This window comes from Equus caballus, chromosome 3 (genome assembly GCF_041296265.1).
Source record: "Equus caballus isolate H_3958 breed thoroughbred chromosome 3, TB-T2T, whole genome shotgun sequence".
Taxonomy (NCBI): Eukaryota; Metazoa; Chordata; class Mammalia; order Perissodactyla; family Equidae; genus Equus; species Equus caballus.
Window position 1 is genome coordinate 2,019,259 of NC_091686.1, and position 22,231 is coordinate 2,041,489.

Genomic DNA, 22,231 nt, shown 5'->3' on the forward strand with positions numbered 1-22,231 from the left:
GGAAAGGGCTACAGCCTGGAAGCCAGGAGACCCCCTTCCTGTGTGACCCTGGGCCAATCACTTCCTTTCCTCCAGTCCTTAATTTTGCTCTCTGTAAAGAAGGGAGCCAGTCTAGACTGGGTCACAAACTGAGGACTTACAGGCCCCTTCAGGTCCTAACTGTGTTTTGTTTGGCCAGCATTGGATTTTAAAAATACAAAACTTGCATGTATTTAGGCAGAGAGCACACTACCCAGATGTCCACAGGAGCAGCTCTCCTTAGTACGTAATGCTTTGCCTGCTTTATGCGTTTATATGACCTACCGGCCCCCAAGGACATCTGAGTTTGCTACCCTGTGCCAGAAGCCTTTGGGGGCACTTTTGGCTTTGACATGCTAGAATTCTTTTAAAGGAAGAAGGGCAATAAATGGAGTAAAACAGAAGAAAAGGAGCAGAGGGAGAGAGGAGGAGAGAGAGAAGATAAAGGAGAAAGTGAAAGAGGAGAAAGACAGTGAAGTGGAGAAAGACATCAGATAGAAAGGAAATTTCTGTTCAAGATTCACCCCAACCTGTCCCTTGGGTCAAAAGAAAACCCATGGCTACCTCTGAAGGAAAGGGCCTTAAGAAAGAAGGAATCTCCGGCCTGGGAGACCCCCATTCCCTGAGCTCCCAGACACTGCCCAGGAGGCCTGACCACAGGCTGGGGCTGGGAATTGACCTGTCTGCACAAGGACTCCACCTCTTTTGTGGGTCAGAAAGCCCCTCAGATTTGACTTACCTTGGGCTCCTCATAGTCACTGGGGTCCAGGCTGTTTCCCGGTCAAACCCAGGAGGAGCCTATGGTTGGGAGGGGCAGAGCCCAAGGTTCTGCAGCCCTGGCCGTGGTGCTGAATTATTAATGTTCATTTCAGTTATCCTTTGGTTCAGCAGAAATATGACAAAGCAATCTCAGATAATGAAATCACCCACATTTTCTGCTGTTCACAGCAGGCTTTCGGGGGCAAATTCTGTGCCCACCTTCACAGTGCTGATTGAGTTACACGTTTATGGGTGGGGGTGTAACTCCCCATGTTATTGATCGGTGTGTAGTACACAGATTTGAGTGACCTGGGGACCTTTCTTTCAGCAGGCCAGCGACTGTTCACCGTCAGCCAGGCAAAGAGGAAGCTTTACAGAGCAAGCAACTGTCATTTCAAAGAGGGTCTCTGGGGGGTGTCAGGAGGCCAGGCAGCCCCGGCTCAGCCTGGAAAGAACTTCACACTTCCCCCTGCTCCTCTCTCTCTGTCCACCTGTCCCTGAGCCTTCACACTTTGAACTGTGTCCTCTTACGGCACCTCAGAACTCACCGAAGACTTGTCTAAGCACTTTCATAGGAGGAGAAGGGACTCGCCTAGGGTTATTTTGCTTTTTTTTCATTTGTTCCTTTCTCTCCCCTCCACTAGCTCTCCATGACCCTTTGATTTAAAAAAATTAAGAATCTAAACAGCCAGGAAATAAAATACTGTCCATTACTCAGAAACTCCAGGAGCCCAAATCAGGCAAAGCAGACATTTGCCAATGGGTGGGACCTGGCACTCAGTCATGTTCTATTTCTTCATGGTGATCAAATCACCTCCTTGGTGACTGAAAACATCAAATTTAGTTGATTGAATTTTAAAATTGGGGATATCACAGAAAATCTAGAGGTATGGTTTCTCCTGAAATATCAAGATCTGGTTACCCCAAGTCTACAGAATAACAATTGTCTGGTGATGAGACTTGAGTGTTAGTATATTTTATTTTTTTCCAATTCTTTGAACATTGGCACTGTGTTCAAAATTATAAGACTGGTTAGCTAGTATACACCAATCCCTGAAGTCAAAAGGAAGGCAGAAGAGGAACTTGGTGGATTTTTTGCCATAAATATAAGTGAAGTTCATATGATACTGTCCCTTAAGGTGCTTGTCTTCAAAGTGTTATTTTTTTTTGAAATATTTATAGTTAGTTAACTATTGTTCACTATCTTCAATTACTCTAATCTAAGACCTTTATAGGAGATAACAGTAACCCTACTTAAAGAATAAAAGTATTTTCCAGGCTGGCAGAGAGATCAATATCACCCTGGGATGGGAATGTATTAGCCAGGGTTCTCCAGAGAAACATACATATATGCATAGATATCTATATCTGTATCTGTCTCTCTATCTATCGAGAGTTATTACAAGGAAGTGGCTCATTCAGTCACGGAAGCTGAGAAGGCCCATGATCTGCCGTCTGCAAGCTGGAGGCCCAGGAAAGCTGGTGGTGTAGTTTCAGTCCAAGTCTGGAGGCCCAAGAACCAGGGGAGCCGTGGTGTAGGTCTCAGCCCAAAGGCAGGAGAAGACCAGAGCTCAAGGAGCCGGGCGGAGGGCGAACTCTTCCTTCCTCAGACTTTTTGTTCTGTTCAGGCCCTCAGCGGGTTGGATGAGGCCACTCACATCAGACAGGGCAATCTGCTTTACTCAGCCCACCGATTCAAATGCTAACCTCATTTGGAAACACTCTCACAGACACACCTAGAATAATGTTTAGCCACATATGTGGGCACTCCATATCCTGGTCAACTTGACACATAAAATTAACCGTCACAGAAAGTAAAGCCAAATTGAGGATAGGTGTGGTGTAGAGCAGACACATCTGCTCAGAAAAGCTTCTGTGGGCCAGTTCAACGGTGCTTTGGCACTACTGGTGACGCTGGGAAATACTTGATAATTGTTAGCTATTGGGTAAAGCTATTGGGCGACTTGGTCATTGTTTGCTATACCATTCCCTTTGAGTTTGGGGATGTTCTCAATTCTCTCTTGCATCCCCTTAACAAATCCTGATGGCTTGTCCTGGGACTCCGTCTTCCTCAGGCGCCCTTGGGCCCCTGGGGCTGGGGACACCTTTGTGGAGCTGGTTTCAGCTCTATCCTGTCTCTGGCTGGGGTCAGAGCTGAGCAATTGGTTTGCATTGAGGTTGGGCTTGTGGGTTACAGTGTCTGCCCCTACATCACGGCGTGTGAAGATAAAAGGACGATAAATACACAAAACATCATGCTTTTAAAACCTCAGGACTGGATCTTTGGCTCGCTGACATTTAGCATCCTAAAAATGGCGCTGGCAAGCAATCAAAAACATACAGTAGAAAAGACAATAACCACAAAAAATTGTGAGATAAATCAGAGCTTTCCTGGAAGAGTCTCTGTGGAGATCATCTTGTCCAGCCTTCTGCCTCCAGGAAGATTGACCCTGGCCCACGCCAGAATGATGGAACCTTCCCTCTTCACTAGGCCTTGGCCCCCTGCCTCCTCCGTGGTGCCCCTGCAGGTCACAGGAGGAGATAACACATCATTCTGACAGCAAAGCCCTGTGGTTTGTCTCTGGGCTGTGAGCCCGAGGTCCCGTCCCTCGGGGCCCCTCAGCTGCCTCTCCCCTCCCTGGCAAATGTCTCTGTATCAGTTGCCCACGATCAGCTTCTCAGAGCATATCTGGCTTTTATTTTCTCCCCGTGAACATTATCTATTTGTCCAATTCATCCCAAAATAGCCCAGCCATCCCATAATACCCCATCCTGTGTCACTCAAAACGGGGGCCCGGCAGGAGCTCTGAGCTCTTCTTCCTGTCCTTTCTCTTCTTTAATAAGCACAGCCTGGGCTTCAGTCAATGCCTTTCCTCTAGATTCATGAGTTGGCTGCTTCTGCAGCAGCCCCAGATCCCAGCAGATAAATCTCCACTGGAGCTGTCAGCACAGACAGAGGGGAACGGCTCAGCCAGGTCCTCAGAGAGGTGGCTGTGGAGACATCGGATTTATCAGCCACCCTATCTCCTAGGGCTCACCTCCTTGACCTTCAAGATGCAGCAGGGGCCAGTGTGTGGTTTTTGCCACAAGGGACCTGGAATACCAAAGGCACTGCCTCCAGGATGCCCTTCCACTTGTCCTTGGTGACTAATGGAGAGCCTGGTCAGGGAGGATGGGAGGTGAGGGGCCCTTTCACTCCCCAAAGAAGGAGTGACTGTGCTTCTGGCCTTGCTGAGGACTCGCCTCACTGGAGGGAAACGTGCTGGTTTCCAGCCCTGCTCTCCAGGGTCACTCTGGGTTAATTTTATCTGCTTCCGTGCCCCTGGATGGGCCACACATTTTTCCTCCTTAGCCGTGTCCAAGGCTCTCTTTTCGAGCAGCCCCAGCGCCTGTTCAAGCAAAATTGAGACATGTGCTTATGACAGTGTGTTTCCATGAAGACAGATCGCTTTCTCTCCAAGGTCAAAGCACCCGCTGGCCGGGCTCTTTGGCAAACAATTCGTCAAACAGGGCAGCGGGCAGCAGACAGGCTACTCTCAGGCCCCTGGCTGGTCGACTCGTCAAAACCTTTCAGATGATTATCGAGCCCTGAGAACTTTACTCCTTCCACTGTCTGTCGGCACCTCCCCTGCCGGCCCCCCCACACCGAGGGATGAGTTGGCACAATATCAGAAGTTATGACAGGGACCCAGAAGGCAAAACAAATCCTTCTGCAGAAATTGGGAAATTTCTCAGTCATTTTGCAAGGCAAAAGCCGTGGTCCCTTGTGAGGTTAAAAAAGCAGAGCAGTGACACCGCCACCTGCTGCGCCTGCCCGTTTACTTGTCTGTCCCACAGCTGGAGGCGGGCCGAGTCTTGTTCCCCATGGCACAGGGCTGGCTTTAATTGATTCATTTATTGACCACTTACTATCCTTCTACTAGTAGCTTGGCACTGAGCACAGGATTCCTGTCCTCATGGAGCTTATGGTCTTGTGGATGGTGTGTCACTGTAAAGAGGGGAAAGAAATAAATGGGAAATAACGAATCAGGAGAGTTTTAGAAAGGTTACTCTGGTAGACAGGCTCTAAAATGGTGCCCAATGGTCCCGCCTTCTTGTAGTTATGCCCTTCTGCAATGCTCTCCCTTGAGTGTGGCCCAGGCTCATGACTCACTTCCGAAGAACGGGAGATGGCCAAGGAGATGGGATGCCACTCCAAAGATGAGGAAAAGATCATGACTCTGTTGTGCTTGTCCCCAGTCTCTTTTTCTCTCAGCCCTAACTCTGATGGAAGCCAGCTGCTGTGTGCACATAGCCCACATGGCAGGGACCTGACGTCTGCGGCCAACGGCCATTGAGGACCCGAGGCCCGTCAACAGCCTCACGAGTGAGCCTGGAGGTGGCTCCTCCTTGAGTTGAGCCTTGAGATGACCACAAGTCAACATCTTGATTCCTACCTGTGAGAGACCCTGAGCCAGAGGACCTAGCTATGTACAGCCGGATCCCGGGCCCACAAAAGCTATGAGATAATGAATATTTGTTGTTTTAAGCCACTATGTTTTGGGGGGATATTTTACACAGCAATACTATCAAATAGAGTTTTTGAATAGAGATTTACAGAGGAAGGCCAACTACAGTAGCAAGGCCAGGAAAGGCCTCTCTGAAGACATCCCATTTAAGGTAAGTATTGAAGGGTAAGTAGGAATAGCCATACAAAAAGCTGGAAGAACAGCATTCTAGGCCAAGGGAACGGTATGTGCAAAGACTCCCAGGATGGGAAGGGCTTGGATTATTTAAGAATCACGACTGGAAAGTTGTGCCTGGATGCCATGCTAGCCCCTTTATTTTTACTGCCTTTATTTTCAACTCAACCTTGAAAAGTCGACATTATTATCCCCACCACACTGCAGGGGAAACTGAGGCAGAGAGCGGTTCAATCACCAGTCTAAGGTCACACAACTAGAAAGTTTTTCTGGATTGAGAACCTGTGTGCTCGTCCGTGCCTCTCAACACCACAGGGCTTCATTGACCCATTTATCGGACGCCCTGCTCTGCTGCGCTCCAGGTACACATGGCCCTGTCCTGAAGAAGCTCACAATCTCGGGGGAGAGACAGCCCCCAAGAACTAACATTTCCCCAGGGCTTTACTCCTCTTTTCCTCATACAAACCCTGTGAGGCGGGGGGTGGGGGGGTGGAGGCAGGGATCATTCTTGTACCCGCTTACAGACGGGGAGAGGGAAGCCCAGAGGGATGATGGCCACAGGGCTTGCTGTTAGTAAGGACAAAATGATGTCTCCACCCCAGGCCTCTGACCCCCAATCACAGTTTCTTTCCTCTACCCCGCATGGTCCCCATTTACACAGGAGCCTCTGAGAGAGGTGAGGAGTGCTTCCAAGGTGGAGAGCACTCCCTTTATAGCCCAGCTCTGGCATCAGACTAGATTTTTATGGATCACAGTTGCTCAAATTGTGGCATGTGTGTGTATGACAATTTTTGCAGAAGAGTTGAATATGGAATAGTTATTTATGTTACGTGAATGTCTTTAGCTTGACGGTTTTCACCATTGGCTTTGTTTAAGTAACTAGACTTTCTGGTCCAGTACTCTTAAGAACTCGAAGAATAACCAAACTTTGCAGGACTGCTTATAGCTCTCAAAGCGGGCCACTGACCTCTCTTCACCTCCCTAATTCCCCCGCCCTTCGGTCTCCATTTAAATGTGACTTCCTCAGAAAGGCCCGGCTTGATTCCCCAACTCAGATTAGGGGTCCGGGCTACGCTCTCTCATGCGCCCTTTGTATCTCCTTCTTGGCTCCTACCACAATACGTAAGTGTATGTTAACTCGGTGTTCGTTTATTCAGTGTGTGTCTCCCACACGCGCCTGCGAGCCTCGTGCATGCAGAGCCCGTGTGTTCCGAGTTTGCTGTTGAATCTCAGTCTGGCACAGTGTTTGGGAACCCAGTAAAGTTTGTTAGATTAAAATGATGCCATTAGACTCATCACAAACGCTCTGTGGGGCACATTGCTGAGTGTGGGCACAGGAGGATGGAAGGAATACCTTTAGGGTGGGGGCGACATTGCGCATGAACAACCTGACTATAACAACAACAATTATAATAGCAGCTGATGTTTGTTGAGCGTGTAGTATGGAGTGTTGCAAGGGTTTCGCATGTTAAGTGGTTTCAGGGAATAACTCAGAGATGGTTATTTTGCACACAAATGTTCTCACAGCGAGTGATAAGCTGACCAACTTGTCCGACTTTGTCTAGGACTGTCTATTTTTAAAACTGAAAATCCAGCATCCTGGGGACTCCCTCAGGCTCAGGCAAAACAGGATGGTTGGTCATCCTAGTGAGGGAAAATAGACTGCAGCCAAAAACATAGGATTTGTAAGAAAGAGGGAGAAAGGAGAGAGAAAACCCTGGCGGTGAGTGTGGGAACCTGGAATCTCGTTTGCATTTGGCAGGGGTGTGTCGGGGGCGGAGGCACTAAACGGATTAGTTGCAGCTGGAAAAGAGGCCAGGCTGTGCATCCCGTCCTTGAGCAGGACAGAGAGGGATGTAAAAAACCAGTTTTAACTGTTTATTGTTTCTGCAGAAAACCTGTGCAGCGCACATGGCAGGCCGCTCTGGCTCGTGCCAGCTGGGTCCTTCCATAGCATCTCTACTTCAGTTAAGCCAGCTCTTCACCACTTCCCATATCAGAATTTCTTAGTAGCCTGTGTTAGGTACTACAGTGTAGCATAAGCACCAAGCTTTGGGGACACAGAGCCAGGGAGACCTCAATTCCAAGAACAGAGAGAGGAGCTGACAGCTGGGGAGGAAGAGCCTCTATTCTCCCCATGTTTCGAGTGGAAAGCTTCAACCCTCAGTTGCTTGTCCCAAATAAATGTTGCTTTGGGTCATTGATGCATTCCTGGATGCTCTGGGTGGTTGTTTCTGGAACTTGTGGTTCCTTGGGGAAGTTCTGTTCACACCATGGAACTGGCAGGTGAAGGTTGCATGCTTCTGAATGAAAATTCTAGACACTTGTAACCGTTGGTTGCAGAAACACTCTGTGTTCTCAGGCAGCAGATAGAGAAGTGTGAAAACTAATTTCTCAATGACTTGATAACACACCCTGGGCCCTTAAGGAAGAGGGGTATTCTTAGATGTAACAAAAAAAGATCCCATTCTTGTGTGGCTCTCAGGGGCCCCCAGGAGGTGAGAGAGAATGTTTTGTGCCGAGGGTGGGGTGTGGGTGGGAAGAGGGCGCCGTGTGGGCAGGAAGGCCGGGCTCTCCATTCTCGACTGGGATCATTCCCTCATTTGTTTGTTTGCTCATTAAAATCCGTTCCTTTCTTGGTTCTTTCATTTCTGTCCAGTCATTTGTTTACTCATTAATTCCTTTATTCTTCTGTATTCATGGGTTCACTTCTTCTTCTGTTTGTGCTCACCCCCCTCGCCTGCCCCACACCCTGCCCAGGACACTCCCCCCTGGGTGAACGAGTGAGGGAGGGGGCGTAAAAGCCCTGCCAGGCGAGGCTGAGAGGCAGCATATGTCCCTTGGCTGAGGTTGGCCACTCCTCGGTCAGGCTTGACTTCTTCCTCTGCTCAGTCCTTCTTTCTCCCGCTTCATCCCCAGGGACTGATCCTTCAAAACATTTTGTACCCCAAACTCCACCTCAGCATCAGCTTCTGGAAATCCTAACCTGCAACAGGGAGCTAAACCGCGGCTCAGACAGGGGAATACTTTTCCAAGGTCTCCTAAAGAGAAAGGAGCAGAGCCAGGTCTCCTGACTCTAAGAATCCAGGTCTGTTTGATTCCAAAACATGTGTCCGTGCCATGAGTCCACGCTGTGGTGTGTAACAGGTGTGGCCTTCTCAGGTGGGGAGAATTCGGGGAAGGGAGCGGCCACTGTGCTAGGTGCGGTCAGAGGAGGCTTCCTGGAGGACTTGGAATTTCCCGTGAGTTGAAGAGTCAGAATTGGTCATGAATTTACCCTTCCTTTCACCTCCTGTCCCTTTTAATGAAACGGGGAATGGGTTTCACCTGCCAGCTCTCACCTCTGCCTTGGGAATGGAAAACGTGTATTTTATTCCTCAGTAATATGGGGACACGGGCAGGAGACCTAAACGGCTCAGAGAATTTAATCATTCAATAGGGAGCTTCGCCTAAGAGCGGAGATAAGAACTGACGTGGCGTCTTCTCCACGGGTAAATGTAATTGGCCTGGCTGTTATGCTCTAAGCCCCCACACTCAGGCGGCACAGGGACCTGCTGGCTTTTGGTGACTCTCAAAACCGAGAACCTTTGCTAGGGCTGCGGTAATTTGATTTATCTCAGAAACAAGCCAACATTACAAAGCTGGGTCTGCAATTTCAATATGCAGAGATTACTTTACATGCAGAGCTAATTAAGCAACTGAAACACCCACTAATTGATTCTTACGTGAAAAAGAACACATCAATTTGGAGAAATACACTCTATAAGGTTTTACAATATTTGCAGACTTAATTGCCAAGTGGAAATTCCTGTTCTGGTGGCTAACAAATTTAACCAATTAACCTTTGCCGGGATGGTCTTTGATCCTGGAGTCTGGCAGTACTTGTCCGGAAAGCTTTGGTCTCTGCCTTCTCAAACTCTAAGTCAGAAAAGAAGGCAGTTCTGGGCTGGTTTCTGTACTTAGCACAGGTCTGGTTCATAGCAGGAGCTCACAATAAATGCTGTAAATACACGTCCAAAGAGTCTATAGCAGGTATTTCCTATTTGTCAATATAAGAATTTTGCTGGATGACATTCCCGGAAGGCGTTATTATTATTCCCCACCTCTCATCTTTTAAAAAATTTTATTAGTTTATCCTTTTTATATTTCAAGGAGAATGCTTTTTAAAAAATGCTTTCATATTTTTTAAACTTTTTGTTAAGATTATGAGAGTTTACAACCTTGTGAAATTTCACTTGTGCATTATTGTTAGTCATGTTGTGGGTGCACCACTTCACCCATTGTGCCCTCCCCCCAACCCCCCTTTCCCCTGGTAACTGCCAATCAGTTCTCTTTGTCTATATGTTAACTTCCACCTATGAGTGGAGTCATACAGAGTTCGTCTTTCTCTATCTGGCTTATTTCACTTAACATAATACCCTCAAGGTCCATCCATGTTGTTGTGAATGGGACGATTTTATCCTTTTTTATGACTGAGTAGTGTTCCATTGTATATATATGCCACATCTTCTTTATCCAATCATCTGTTGATGGGCACTTAGGTTGCTTCTATGTCTCAGCTATTGTAAATAATGCTGCAGTGAACATTGGGGTGCGTGGGACTTTTGGAATTGCTGATTTAAGTTCTTTGGATAGATACCCAGTAGTGGGATGGCTGGGTTATATGGTATTTCTAATTTTTTGAGGAAACTCCATACTGTTTTCCATAGTGGCTGCACCAGTTTGCATTCCCACCAGCAGCGTATGAGGGTTGCCTTTTTCTGCACAACCTCTCCAACATTTGTCACTTTTTGCTTTGGTTATTTTTCCACTCTAACAGCTGTAAGGTGATATCTTAGTGTAGTTTTGATTTGCATTTCCCTGATGATTAGTGATGATGAGCATCTTTTCATGTGTCTATTGGCCATCCATGTATCTTCTTTGGAGAAACATCTGTTCATGTCTCCTGCCCATTTTTTGATCAGGTTGTTTGATTTTTTGTTGTTGAGCTGTGTGAGTTCTTTATATATTATGGAGATTAACCCTTTGTCAGATATATAACTTGTAAATATTTTTTCCCAACTGTGGGTTGTTTTTTTGTTTCAATCCTGTTTTCCTTGCCTTGAAGAAGCTCTTTAGTCTGATGAATCCCATTTGTTTATTCTTTTTATTGTTTCCCTCGTCTGAGGAGTTACGGTGTCCAAAAAGATCCTTTTGATACTGATGTCAAAGAGTGTACTGCCTATATTCTCTTCTAGAAGACTTATTGTTTCAGGTCTAATCTTAGGTCTTTGATTCATTTTGAGTTTATTTTTGTGAATGGTGAAAAAGAATGGTCAATTTTCATTCTTTTACATGTGGCTGTCCAGTTTTCCCAGTACCATTTGTTGAAGAGACTTTCTTTTCTCCATTGTATGCCCTCAGCTCCTTTGTCGAAGATTAGCTTTCCATAGCTGTGTAGTTTTATTTCTGGGCTTTCAATTCTGTTCCATTGATCTGTGCACCTGTTTTTGTACCAGTACCATGCTGTTTTGATTATTGTAGCTTTGTAGTATGCTTTGAAGTCAGGGATTGTGATGCCTCTAGCTTTGTTCTTTTTTCTCGGGATTGCTTTAGCAATTTGGGGTCTTTTGTTGCCCCATGTGAATTTTAGGATTCTTTGTTCCATTTCTGTAAAGAACGTCATTGGGATTCTGATTGGGATTGCACTGAATCTGTAGATTGCTTTAGGTAGAATGGACATTTTAACTATGTTTATTCTTCCAATCCACGTGCATGGAATGTCTTTCCATCTCTTTATGTCATGATCCATGTCTTTCAGGAAAGCCTTGTAACTTTCATTGTATAGATGTTTCACTTCCTTGGTTAAATTTACCCCAAGGTATTTTATTCTTTTTGTTGCAATTGTGAATGGGATTGAGTTCTTGAGTCCTTTTTCTGTTAGTTCGTTGTTAGAGTATAGAAATGCTACTGATTTATGTATGTTGATTTTATACTCTGCAACTTTGCTGTAGTTGTTGATTATTTCTAATAGTTTTCCAATGGATTCTTTGGGGTTTTCTGTATATAAGATCATGTCATCTGCAAACAGCGAGAGTTTTACTTGTTCGTTGCCTGTTTGGATTCCTTTTATTTCTTTTTCCTGCTGAATTGCTCTGGCCAAAACCTCCGGTACTGTGTTGAATAAGTGTGGTGAGAGTGGACACCCTGGTCTTGTTCCTGTTCTCAGAGGGATGGCTTTCAGTTTTTGCCCTTTGAGTATGATGTTGGCCATGGGTTTGTCATATATGGCCTTTATTATGTTGAGGTACTTTCCTTCTATGCCCATTTTATTGAGAGTTTTTGTCATAAATGGATGTTGGATCTGGTCAAATGCTTTCTCTGCATCTATTGAGATGATCACATGATTTTTGTTTCTCATTTTGTTAATGTAGTGTATCACGTTGATTGACTTGCGGATGTTGAACCATCCCTGTGTCTCTGGTATAAATCCCACTTGGTCATGGTGTATAATCTTTTTAATGTATTGCTGTATTTGGTTTGCTAAAATTTTGTTGAGGATTTTTGCATCTGTGTTCATCAGTGATACTGGCCTGTAGTTCTCCTTCTTTGTGTTGTCCTTGTCAGGTTTGGGGGTCAGGGTGATGTTGGATTCATAGAATGTGTTAGGGAATGCTCCATCTTCCTCAATTTTCTGGAATAATTTGAGAAGGACAGGTATTAAATCTTCTTTGAATGTTTGGTAGAATTCTCCAGAGAAGCCATCTGGTCCTGGACTGTTATTTTTGGGGAGGTTTTTGATTACTGTTTAAATTTCTTTACTTGTGGTTGGTCTGTTCAGATTCTCTATTTCTTCCTGCTTCAGTTTTGGGGAGGTTGTAAGAGTCTAAGAATTTTTCCCTTTCTTCTAAGTTGTCCAATTTGTTGGCATGTAGTTTTTCATAGTATTCTCTTATGATCTTTTGTATTTTTGTGGTATCTGTTGTGATTTCTCCTCTCTCATTTCTAATTTTATTTATTTGAGTCTTCTCTCTTTTTTTCTTCGTGAGCCTGGCTAAAGGTTTGTCAGTTTTGTTAATTTTTTCGAAGAACCAACTCTTTGTTTCATTGATCCTTTCTACTGTCTTTTTTGTTTCAATTTCATTTATTTCTGCTCTAATTTTTATTATTTCCCTCCTTCTACCGACTTTGGGCTTTGTTTCGTCTTCTTTTTCTAATTCTGTTAGGTGTTGTTTGAAATTGCCTATCTGAGATTTTTCTTGTTTATTGAGGTGAGCCTGTATTGCAATGAATTTCCCTCTTAGAACTGCTTTTGCTGTGTCCCAAATGAGTTGATATGGCATGTTTTCATTATCATTTGTCTCCCGATAATATTTGATTTCTTCAATAATCCATTGTTTGTTCAGTAGCATGTTGTTTAGTCTCCACATTTTAGCCCCTTTCCCAGCTTTATTCTTGCAGTTGATTTCTAGTTTCATAGCATTATGATCAGAAAAGATGCTTGCTATTATTTCAACCCTTTTGAATTTGGTGAGGCTTGCTTTGTTTCCCAAGACATGGTCTATCCTTGAGAATGTTCAATGCGCACTTGAGAAGAATGTGTAACGTGCTGTTTTTGGATGGAGTGTTCTATATATATATATCTATTAAGTCCATCTGGTCTAATTTTTCATTTAATTGTATAATTTCCTTGTTGACTTTCTGGATGATCTATCCATTGGTGTTAATGAGGTGTTGAGGTGGAGTGTCCCTTTTATTATTATAAAGTCCCCCTCTTTGTCTCTCTTTATCTGTTTTGCTTTGAAGTCTACTTTGTCTGATATAAGTATGGCGACACCTGCTTTCTTATGTTCATTATTAGCTTGGAGTATCGTCTTCCATCCCTTCACTCTGAGTCTGTGTTTGTCTTTGGGGATGAGGTGTGTTTCTTTGAGGCAGCATATTGTTGGGTCTTGTTCTTTAATCCATCCTGACACTCTGTGTCTTTTGATTGGAGAGTTCAATCCACTTACATTTAGAGTGATTATTGAAATGTGGGGGCCTAATGCTGCCATTTTATCACTTGTTTTCTGGTTCTCTTGCATTTCCTTTTTTTCTTGTCTTTTGGACTACCAATTCAGGTAGGTAGATTTCTATATTGGCTTTCTTCTTATTTGTAATTTGTGTCTTTATTCTTGTTATTTGTTTAGTGGTTACCATGTGGTTTGTATAAAACATCTCATAGATGAGATAGTCCATTTTCTGATGGCCTCTTATTTCCTTAGATTAAGCCATTCCATCCCTGTCCTCTTCCCCTTCTAGGTTGTTATTGTCAGATTTCTTTTTTCTTCCTTCTTGTGTTGTGAGTTTGTGGTTAAAATGACAAGATTATATTTATTCTTGGTGTTTCTCTTCCTTTTATCTTTAATGTTATACTTAGCCTTTGCTAACCTGTTCTGATGGAGAGCTGCAATTTTCTGATTTTGTCTTTCTACTTATCTCCTTTGCTCTGGGTTTTGTAACGCCTTTCCTTTCTTTGATTTTTCAGGTATGAGGGTCTTCCTGAGCGTTCCTTGGGGAGGTCTTGTGGCGATTAACTCCCTTAACTTTTGTTGTCTGGGACAGTTTTTATTTCTCCACCATATTTGAAGGATATTTTCACTGGATAGAGTATTCTTGGCTGCAAGTTTTTGTCCTTCAGAGTTTTGAATATAACATTCCACTCTCTTCTAGCCTGTAAGGTATCTGCTGAGAAATCTGCTGACATCATTATGGGGCTTCCTTTGTAGGTTATTTTCTTCTGCCTTGCTGCCCTTATTTTCTCTTTGTCATTGACTTTTGCAAGCTTCACTACTATATGCTGTGGGGTTGGTCTTTTTATATTGACAAAGTTTGGATATCTATTAGCTTCTGTCACATGGAGTTCCATCTCTCTCCCCAGGTTTGGAAAGTTATCAGCCATTATTTCTTTGAACAGGCCTTCTACCCCCTTCTCCTTCTCTTCTGCCCCTGGGATACCTATAATCCTTATGTTGCATTTCCTAATTGAGTTGGATATTTCTTGGAGAGTTTCTTCATTTCTTTTTATTCGTAGTTCTCTCTCCTATCTGCAGCATTCTATATTCCTATCCTCCAAATTGCTAATTCTGTCTTCCATATCATTGACCCTACTGTTCAAAGAGTCCAGATTTTTCTTAATCTCCTCCATTGTGTTCTTCATCTCCAATATTTCTGATTGGTTCTTCTTTATAGTATCAAGCTCTTTTGTGAGATAGCTCCTGAACTTGTTGAGTTGTCTATTTGTATTCTCTTTTAGCTCTTTGAGTTTTTTAATGATGGCTATTTTGAATTCATTGTCATTTAGGTTATAGATTTCAGTGTCTTTGGGATTGTTTTCTGGGTACTTTCCTTCTCAGTCATTTTCCTTCTGTTCTGGAGATTTAATATATTTTTTCATACTGCTTGATGGTGTCAATTTGTGCCTCCACATAGAGATAGAGTTTAGTTACTGCTTCCACTTGCTTCTACTGGAGTGGCGGGGGGAGGGGCGCAGCTCTGTAATCTGCACCAACCAGTATCCCTGTCAGCTGTTGCTGACCAGACCTGGGCCCCTCCTTGTGGTTACAGTGGGCCTGTGGGGTCTCTCGTCAGCTGTGGGGACAATTGCAAGGGGGCCTCAGGTTGTTGGTGCCTCCTGTTACAGACCACCTAGACGTGCTCCCTCCTTAGGATCTGCAGCCGTGTTATGGGCTTTCTCAGCAGCCGGGAGCAGGTTCACCTAGACTCACAGCTCTGTGACTGTCAGGGTCTGCAAGACCTCACTTGTCCACTATGGGCCACTATGGGCTATGGGTATCTACTGCAGTCTGTGGTTAGCTCACCCAGCTGTGCTACTTCTGCCCCAGGGCCTTCCAGCCTTGTGTTTGCTGGGTGGGGCCTCTCCACTAACTCTGCACAGAGGCTTTCACTGTGGCTGCTGTGGGACTGTGGATTTTCCCCCTGGACCATGGAGCAGGCTCGCTGGGGCTCCAAATTGCTACCGCCCAGTCACACAGTCTCTCTGGGTCTCCCTTGCCCCTCTGGGCCACAGCAGGAGTTTGTGAATCAGAGACGGCTGGCGGACTGCTGTGCTGCCCAAGATCCTCCTGCCCTGGGGCCTCCCAGCATTCTGAATGCTGAGCAGGGCCTCTCTGCTAATGGCGAGTAGAGGCTTTCCCTGTGGCTGCTGTGGGACTGTGGATTTTCCCTCTGGGCTAAGGGGCGATCACGGGGGGCTTAGGTAAGGCTGTAGTCACCTGTTTCCACCATTGCTCCTCTGATGCATGCACATGCCCGCCCTTAGTGCCATGGCAATGCTATGAGCATGTCCCCTGGTAGAAAGTCGCTTGCAAGTACTAGGCTTTCCAGGGGTCAGAGAGTTTTCACCTATCTTCACCTCCTCCCAGGGGGAAGTCTGTCCACCTTCCAATGAATAGCAGCACGGGTCTCTCAGGCATCCTGAGATGCTGTGTGGATATCCTTTGTTGACCGATAAATGTCCAATTAGTTGTAGTTCGAAGGAGGAGAGACAAAGAAAACTGCTCACTCCGCCACGTTGCTGATGTCACTCCCCCTCATCTTTTTAGAGCTACATGGCATTCACAGAAGTACAGGACAGTCCGGGCATAGAGCTGGGAGGAAGTGGAGCTGGGCCTTGAATGCAGGTCTTCTGACCCCAAATTCAATGCTTTTTCTCCATTTTAGGCTCTTTCCTTTGTCCGAGGAACCAAGGCTGACCATCAAGGTAGAAGGAATAGTCATCCCTGGGCATGATGTAATGGGTTCACAAGGCCTCCAGCTTCAAAATGTGACCCCCACTGGTCTGCCACAGTGCTGGACTCCCACCTCAGAGAGTGATTGCTCTGAGTTATGAGGGGCTGGATCTCCATGAGTCCTGTGTTACAATGCAAAGATCTCTTAAAGGAGCACCATCAGCCTGTCCCAGTCATCCTTACCCTAGCACAGTGTGCCCAGACTGACACAGATCCTCCTTTTAGAGCACGTCACAGACTACAGGACCCAAGGCTATGAGACGTGGGACAGACGAGTTTTGACAGTTCAGACAGATAGCATACTAGTCTGTTTCTGTGTCCCAGGAAGGAACATTCCTGATGGAGTAGGGGTCCTGCATTCCTAGGGTCAGCACAAGGGCTCTGGTAGGCCAGATTTAGAAGCAAAAAGGATGAAAGTTTTGGGCAAAAGGACATAGGAAGGGGTACTGCTCCTTATTAAGGTGTGGCCTTGGGAAAGCTGTGCAGGGCCTCTGAGGCCTCTGTTTCCTCATCTGCAAAACGGGCATCACGGGCCACCCTTCTAGGCACGCACGAGCCTTAAGTGAGCCAATACCCAGAGAGCTCTTAGCATGGCGCCAGATGCTTGGGGACTGACCAGCACCTGGTAGCTCTTACTGCAACTGTTCTGGGCAGCTTATTCTCCCAATGCTGGGCGGACATGTGGGAGGCCTGCGTTCCAGTCCCAAGTAATTGGCAAACTCACTGTGGGTCCTTCGTCAATACCCTCCTTCTTCAGGCCTCAAGTTTTCCCTTTATAAGATGAGGTAGTAGGACTGGATGATTTGTAAGGGCCTCTATACCCAATTTATTGATTTGATCGATACTTATGTCCCGAGAGCCTACCATATGCCAGGCACAGGGCCAGGCGCTGAGGACTTTGCTTGAACGACAAGACCTCTGCTCTAAGGGAGCTGCCGTTCCAGTGAAGGAAGCAGACGATAAACAGGTGAGTGAGATACTTTCAGGCGGTGATCAGTTCTGTAAGGAAAAGCAAGAGGATCTGCATTCATCAAGCCTTTCTTCTTTCCTCCTCAGGCTACGGGAACCAACTCAGACAAGTTTAAGGCCGCACCCCACCCCCCAAAAAAGGCAGGGGCAGGTACTTATTGGCAGGATTAGAGATTCTCGCAAAGTTCAAGGAAGAGCTGAACACCCAAACCTCAGGAAATACAAGAACCAGGCAAGCTCTGGAACCTCACGGCTGGCTTCCAAGGAGTCTCTTTTCTCGAAGGATCCTAACAGCTTACCCCCAACATCTCTGTTTCTTTGATATACTCTGTACTTTAGCTTCCATCTTCTTTTTTCCTGTGAATTCTGTTTCCCATTCCATGTAGTAGATGACATGGTCAAAGGTCACATGCTACGGCCCTCCAGAGAGACTCTGTGACTCTCTCAGTCACAATCCTAAATTCCAGGGCAAGGATTCTGATTGGTTTGCTCAGGCCTGGTGTCTTCTGTGGACCAATCAGCTGTGGGTGGAGCAGAGTGTATGCCATTGTGCAAATGTGGCTGCTGTAACCATGTGGCGAGAAGACAGGAGGAGCGGTTCCCAGAGAGTCGGGGGTGGGCGCTGCCAATCCAACACACAGGTTAACCAGGCTGGGTAAAGGGAGAGGTTCTTGCATCTTATTTGCTTTGGGGTTTGAAGTCATTTCCCAAATAAAAGGTAGCGATGAAGCATGTTGGAAGGATGTTCTGGATGTGGAATCTGAAGACCCGAGTTCTGGTCCCAAGTCTACCTGACTCATGACCTTAAACAAGTTATTTACCCTCTTGAACCTCAGTTTCCTCAATGGGAAAGTGGGGTAATAATAGTAGAGTTCTATGAGGTTCAGATAAAAGCAAGGATAAGAAGCCTTGAAAATTCTGCAGGAACGTAGAGTCCGTGGGGCTCTCAGAGAAGGGAGGATGCTAGAGAGATGAGGGGGAGGGAACTCACCCGAGGGCTCGGCGGGAATTCTTCCCCAAAATGGAGGCCAGATCTGCCCAGGCTCCAGGAGCTTGGGACCTGGCATGGGGCTGCTCAGGATACACTGGGGACACTTTTTCAGGGGGAAGCCTTGAAGTATCTTCTCTAAAGTTTCCTCTGGAGAACCCAGAGGCCTTGGCCCCCAGCCCATGCAAGCCCACGCTAAAGGTAAGCCTCAAATATCACGTCAACGTGGCAGCTTCTAATGAGCATTCCCGTTCCCTGGTTTGCTTTATTTTATCTGGGGCTTCAAAACTAATCACTTCACCCAGGGTTCTAAGAACAACTGGAACCAAGAGAAAACAACTCCCCAAACTCATCAGTAGTTTGGACAAAAGAAGTTCTTTCGCCCCCATGGTAAAGCAGCACTGGGATGTGTGGTGAGGTTGTCCATTTCCTTCCCCACCTGCTCCGCTTTGGGGATCTTCGTCTGCTTCACTATCAGGACATATGCACTCGAGTTTGCAACCAGTATAGGTCAGTCCTGACATGCAGGCTGTGGCAGGTTTATAATTCTGCCAACACAGGCTGGCAGATAGACCCGTCTCCCGCCACAGAGCAGGACATAAATTTTCCCGAGTAAATAAATGGAGCCGAGCTGTTTGGGGCAATCATCTGCACAGGGCCCTACAGCCCTCAGGGAGGGGGCTGCTCCCCTCCCCACCTGCCCAGCCCAGCTCTTCACAGTGGAATTCTGATTTCCTCTCTGCTTGGGACTTGGGGGTCCTAATAAGTCATGCTGGACTTCTTTCCTTGACCCCAAGTCCTACTGATTCTGCTCCAGGGTATCTCTCCCCTACACTCCATCAGTATTGCCATCACCCTGTCTGGGCCACCAGTGTCTTTTGTCTACATGACTGCATCACTTTCCTAAATGGTTTCGTTGCCTTTAATTTTTCTCCCAGATTTGATCATGTCACTTTCTTGCTTTAAGCCCTTTGGGCAAACCAATGCACACCTATTAGAATGGCTGACATAGAAAATACATTCAAGAGCTGATGATGCTGTGGAGCAACTGGAACTCCCATACCTTGCTGGTGAGAATGCCAAATCATAAACTGTTCTGGAAAACCGTTTGGAAATTTCTTGAAAAGTTAAACGTACACTTAACATATGATACAGCAATTCCACTCCTGGATATATTCCCTAGAGAAATGAAAATTTACGTTCATACAAAGACCTACGCACAAATGTTTATAGGAGCTCTGTTCATAATCGTTCCAAACAAGAAACAACGCAAATGACCTTCAACAGGTGGATAGATGAACATCCATGTGATGGAATACTAGTCAGCAATGATGAAAAGGATCAGCGAGTGATGCAGGCAACTACTTGGATGAATCTCAAAGGTATTGTGTTGAGTGAAAGAAGCCAGTGTCCAAGATTACATACGATATGATTCCATTTATTTGCCGAAAGACAAAAATAAAGTGACGAAGAACAGATCAGTGAATGCCAGGGCTAAGACGTAGGAGGAGGATGCGACTATGAGGAGAGATCTTTGAGGCTATGGAACTGTTCGTGGTGATGGTTACATGAATCTATACATGTGTTAAAATTCACAGAAATGTACAGCAAAAAAAGTCAATTTTACCTTATGATATTTCAAATTAAAAGCCCCTTTGGGCAGAAATTCAAATTATTCAGAATGACTTTAGAGCAGCTCCGGTCCGGCTCCTGCTTTCCTCGCCAGTTCTGTCTTTCCCCTCTCCTCCTGATCTTTACGCACTAGAAATGTCAAAATGCTTACAGCATTCCAGACACACTGCAGTCTCGCCTCCAGGTTGAGCCTTCCACCTTACTTGTGTAATGAACATCCATTCCTTCTCCAAAACTTTGCTTGAGCTAGCCTCCTTTGTGTGAGCTTTCTTGCTGACCTTTTCCCACCACTAGATTTAAGAACTCTCCTATAGTTTGTAAGTTCTTTTACTATTGTGCGTTACACTTCATTATAATGGCCTATTGTCAGCTTTGCTGTGCAGGGCACAACTTTCCACTTTTTGTCTCTAGAGTCTTTTTTGACTATGGGGGAACCAGCTTGGCCAATGCAGAGCCCAGAAATGGGTGGTTACCATCTGGGGGCAACCTTCAACCACCGGTAGCAGAAGACACCCTGCAGGTGGACATTTCCAGGAGGCAGTCTGGATGCTTCTCTGCGATCCCAGTGGACTCCAGCCTCGTCCTTGGCAGCAATTGTGACAACACACCATTGTAATGGCTCTTCCTCCTTCCTGGTGCCACTCTGCCTGCTCCCTCACTCCTGCTTCCTGGGATCACCTCTCAAATTAACCATCTGTACTCACATCCTTGTCTTGGGCTCTACTTTCCAGGCAAGTCAATCAAACACACTTTATTTTCCATTACATTTTCTTTTCTATTGTGGGAGTGGAGTGCAGGGGTGGGGGTGGTCTGGAGTGATTTGCAAGAGGAAATTTTCCAGCAGGGCTCTGTTCTTAGAGTCAGGAGCCCTGGCTCTGCTCCTTTCTCTTTAGGAGACCTTGGAAAAGTCTTGCCCTGTCTGAGCCGCGGTTTAGCTCCCTGTTGCAGGTTAGGATTTCTAGGTGGAATTTGGGGTACAAAATGTTTTGAAGGATCAGTCCCTGGGGATGAAGCGGGAGAAAGAAGGACTGAGCAGAGGAAGAAGTCAAGCCTGACCGAGGAGTGGCCAACCTCAGCCGAGGGACACATGCTGCCTCTCAGCCTCGCCTGGCAGGGCTTTTACGCCCCCTCCCTCACTCATTCACCCAGGGGGGAGTGTCCTGGGCAGGATGTGACTCTGGGTGAGGTGGCTCTCTGCAGCTGAGGCCGACCCTGAAGGAGGCACAGGTTGCGCCGTTGTTGGCCACATTTCCTGAACTTGGGCAGCAAGGCCTCCCTTGCAGGGCCGTCTGGGCGGCACATCTCCATACCGACTGCAGGGCCCAAGTGAAAATGCCTTTACGTTCTAGGCAGGCAGTGCCAAGGAGCCAGGTGGGCTGAGTATGATGCAGTGTGGAATAGTGGGTGCTGTGGTCAGCTAGGGTGCAGCTACTACTCAACTCCAATGGACTTGTGCCAAGCAGGCAGGTTGTTACCCAAACTCAAGAGACACAGGACATTTGGAGTTTTATATAAAATTTCAGGTTCTTAAACCACTATGTAGTTAGCCAAATGTAAACACATCTGAATGCTTCTGGGTTGTGACCTCTGATCTAGAGGACTAGCGTTCATCCTGGGTGGTCCTGTGGCTGGAGAAAACTTGAGGTTTTCCTGGGTAGGTCCAGAGCCATCTCACAGAGCTGGGGAGCTCTTGTGGGGAAAAGACTGAGCAGGGCCTGGAAGGGGCATAAGTTTTCCTGCCTCGGCCATTCACCACCTCCAGACATTTCACACTCAATACCTGTGATTGAAGTCGGGATGTTGGGTGCTTGCTTTGGAAGTGAGCTAGTCTCGGAAGGGGAAGGCAGTCCCTATTGGGCTCTCAGATGTTTGGTTTCAAAGGCTCTGGGATCAGTGGCCTGTGCAAGATGAGGCCACATCTGCTCCTGTGCACCTTAATTACACCTTCCCTGGGGCTGGTGGAGCTGGGATTGCATGTGTTTGAGGCAGCATCTCAGGTCCTGTCTACTCACCCTTGCTAATGTGGCAGGCCAGGTTTTTAATTCCATGGGGTCAGGGTGCTGGAGTATGATTTCCTGGTGAGCACTGCCAGGCAGATCTCTGCTTGTGGGGCGGGAGCAGCGGGGATGGGGGGACCGAGGGAGAAATGCAAGGCAGGTCTCCACAAAGCCCAGCACTGCCCTCTGGGTGGGGCTGCAGCAGCCACAGGGGACACTCAGGGTTGAGTGAGTCTTGGGGCCTATTGGCCAGGGGCTCAGGCTACTGAAAACGTCCCCTGCCCCTGCTTCTTCCACTCTTGGAAAAGACTTATGGATTCCTTGGCCAGGGCCCTTGAGAGAGTCAGGAGAAGCCTCCCCCCTTCACTCCTGTACCGGGCAGGCAGGTGTGAAGCAACCCTAGGCATTTTCCACAGG

The 22,231-nt window shown here is 46.4% G+C and overlaps 2 long non-coding RNA genes across 2 annotated transcripts; one reads left to right on the plus strand and one right to left on the minus strand.

Annotated features, from left to right (window-relative positions):
- Positions 1–4,630: 4,630 nt before the first annotated feature.
- Positions 4,631–17,629, minus strand: LOC138923345 (uncharacterized). The gene is made up of 3 exons (XR_011436830.1): positions 17,497–17,629; positions 17,093–17,227; positions 4,631–4,765 (listed from the first exon to the last, which is right to left on the minus strand). It is a non-coding gene; the product is annotated as an uncharacterized lncRNA (long non-coding RNA).
- Positions 17,080–17,931, plus strand: LOC138923346 (uncharacterized). Its single transcript, XR_011436831.1, has 2 exons — positions 17,080–17,195; positions 17,285–17,931. It is a non-coding gene; the product is annotated as an uncharacterized lncRNA (long non-coding RNA).
- Positions 17,932–22,231: the final 4,300 nt, after the last annotated feature.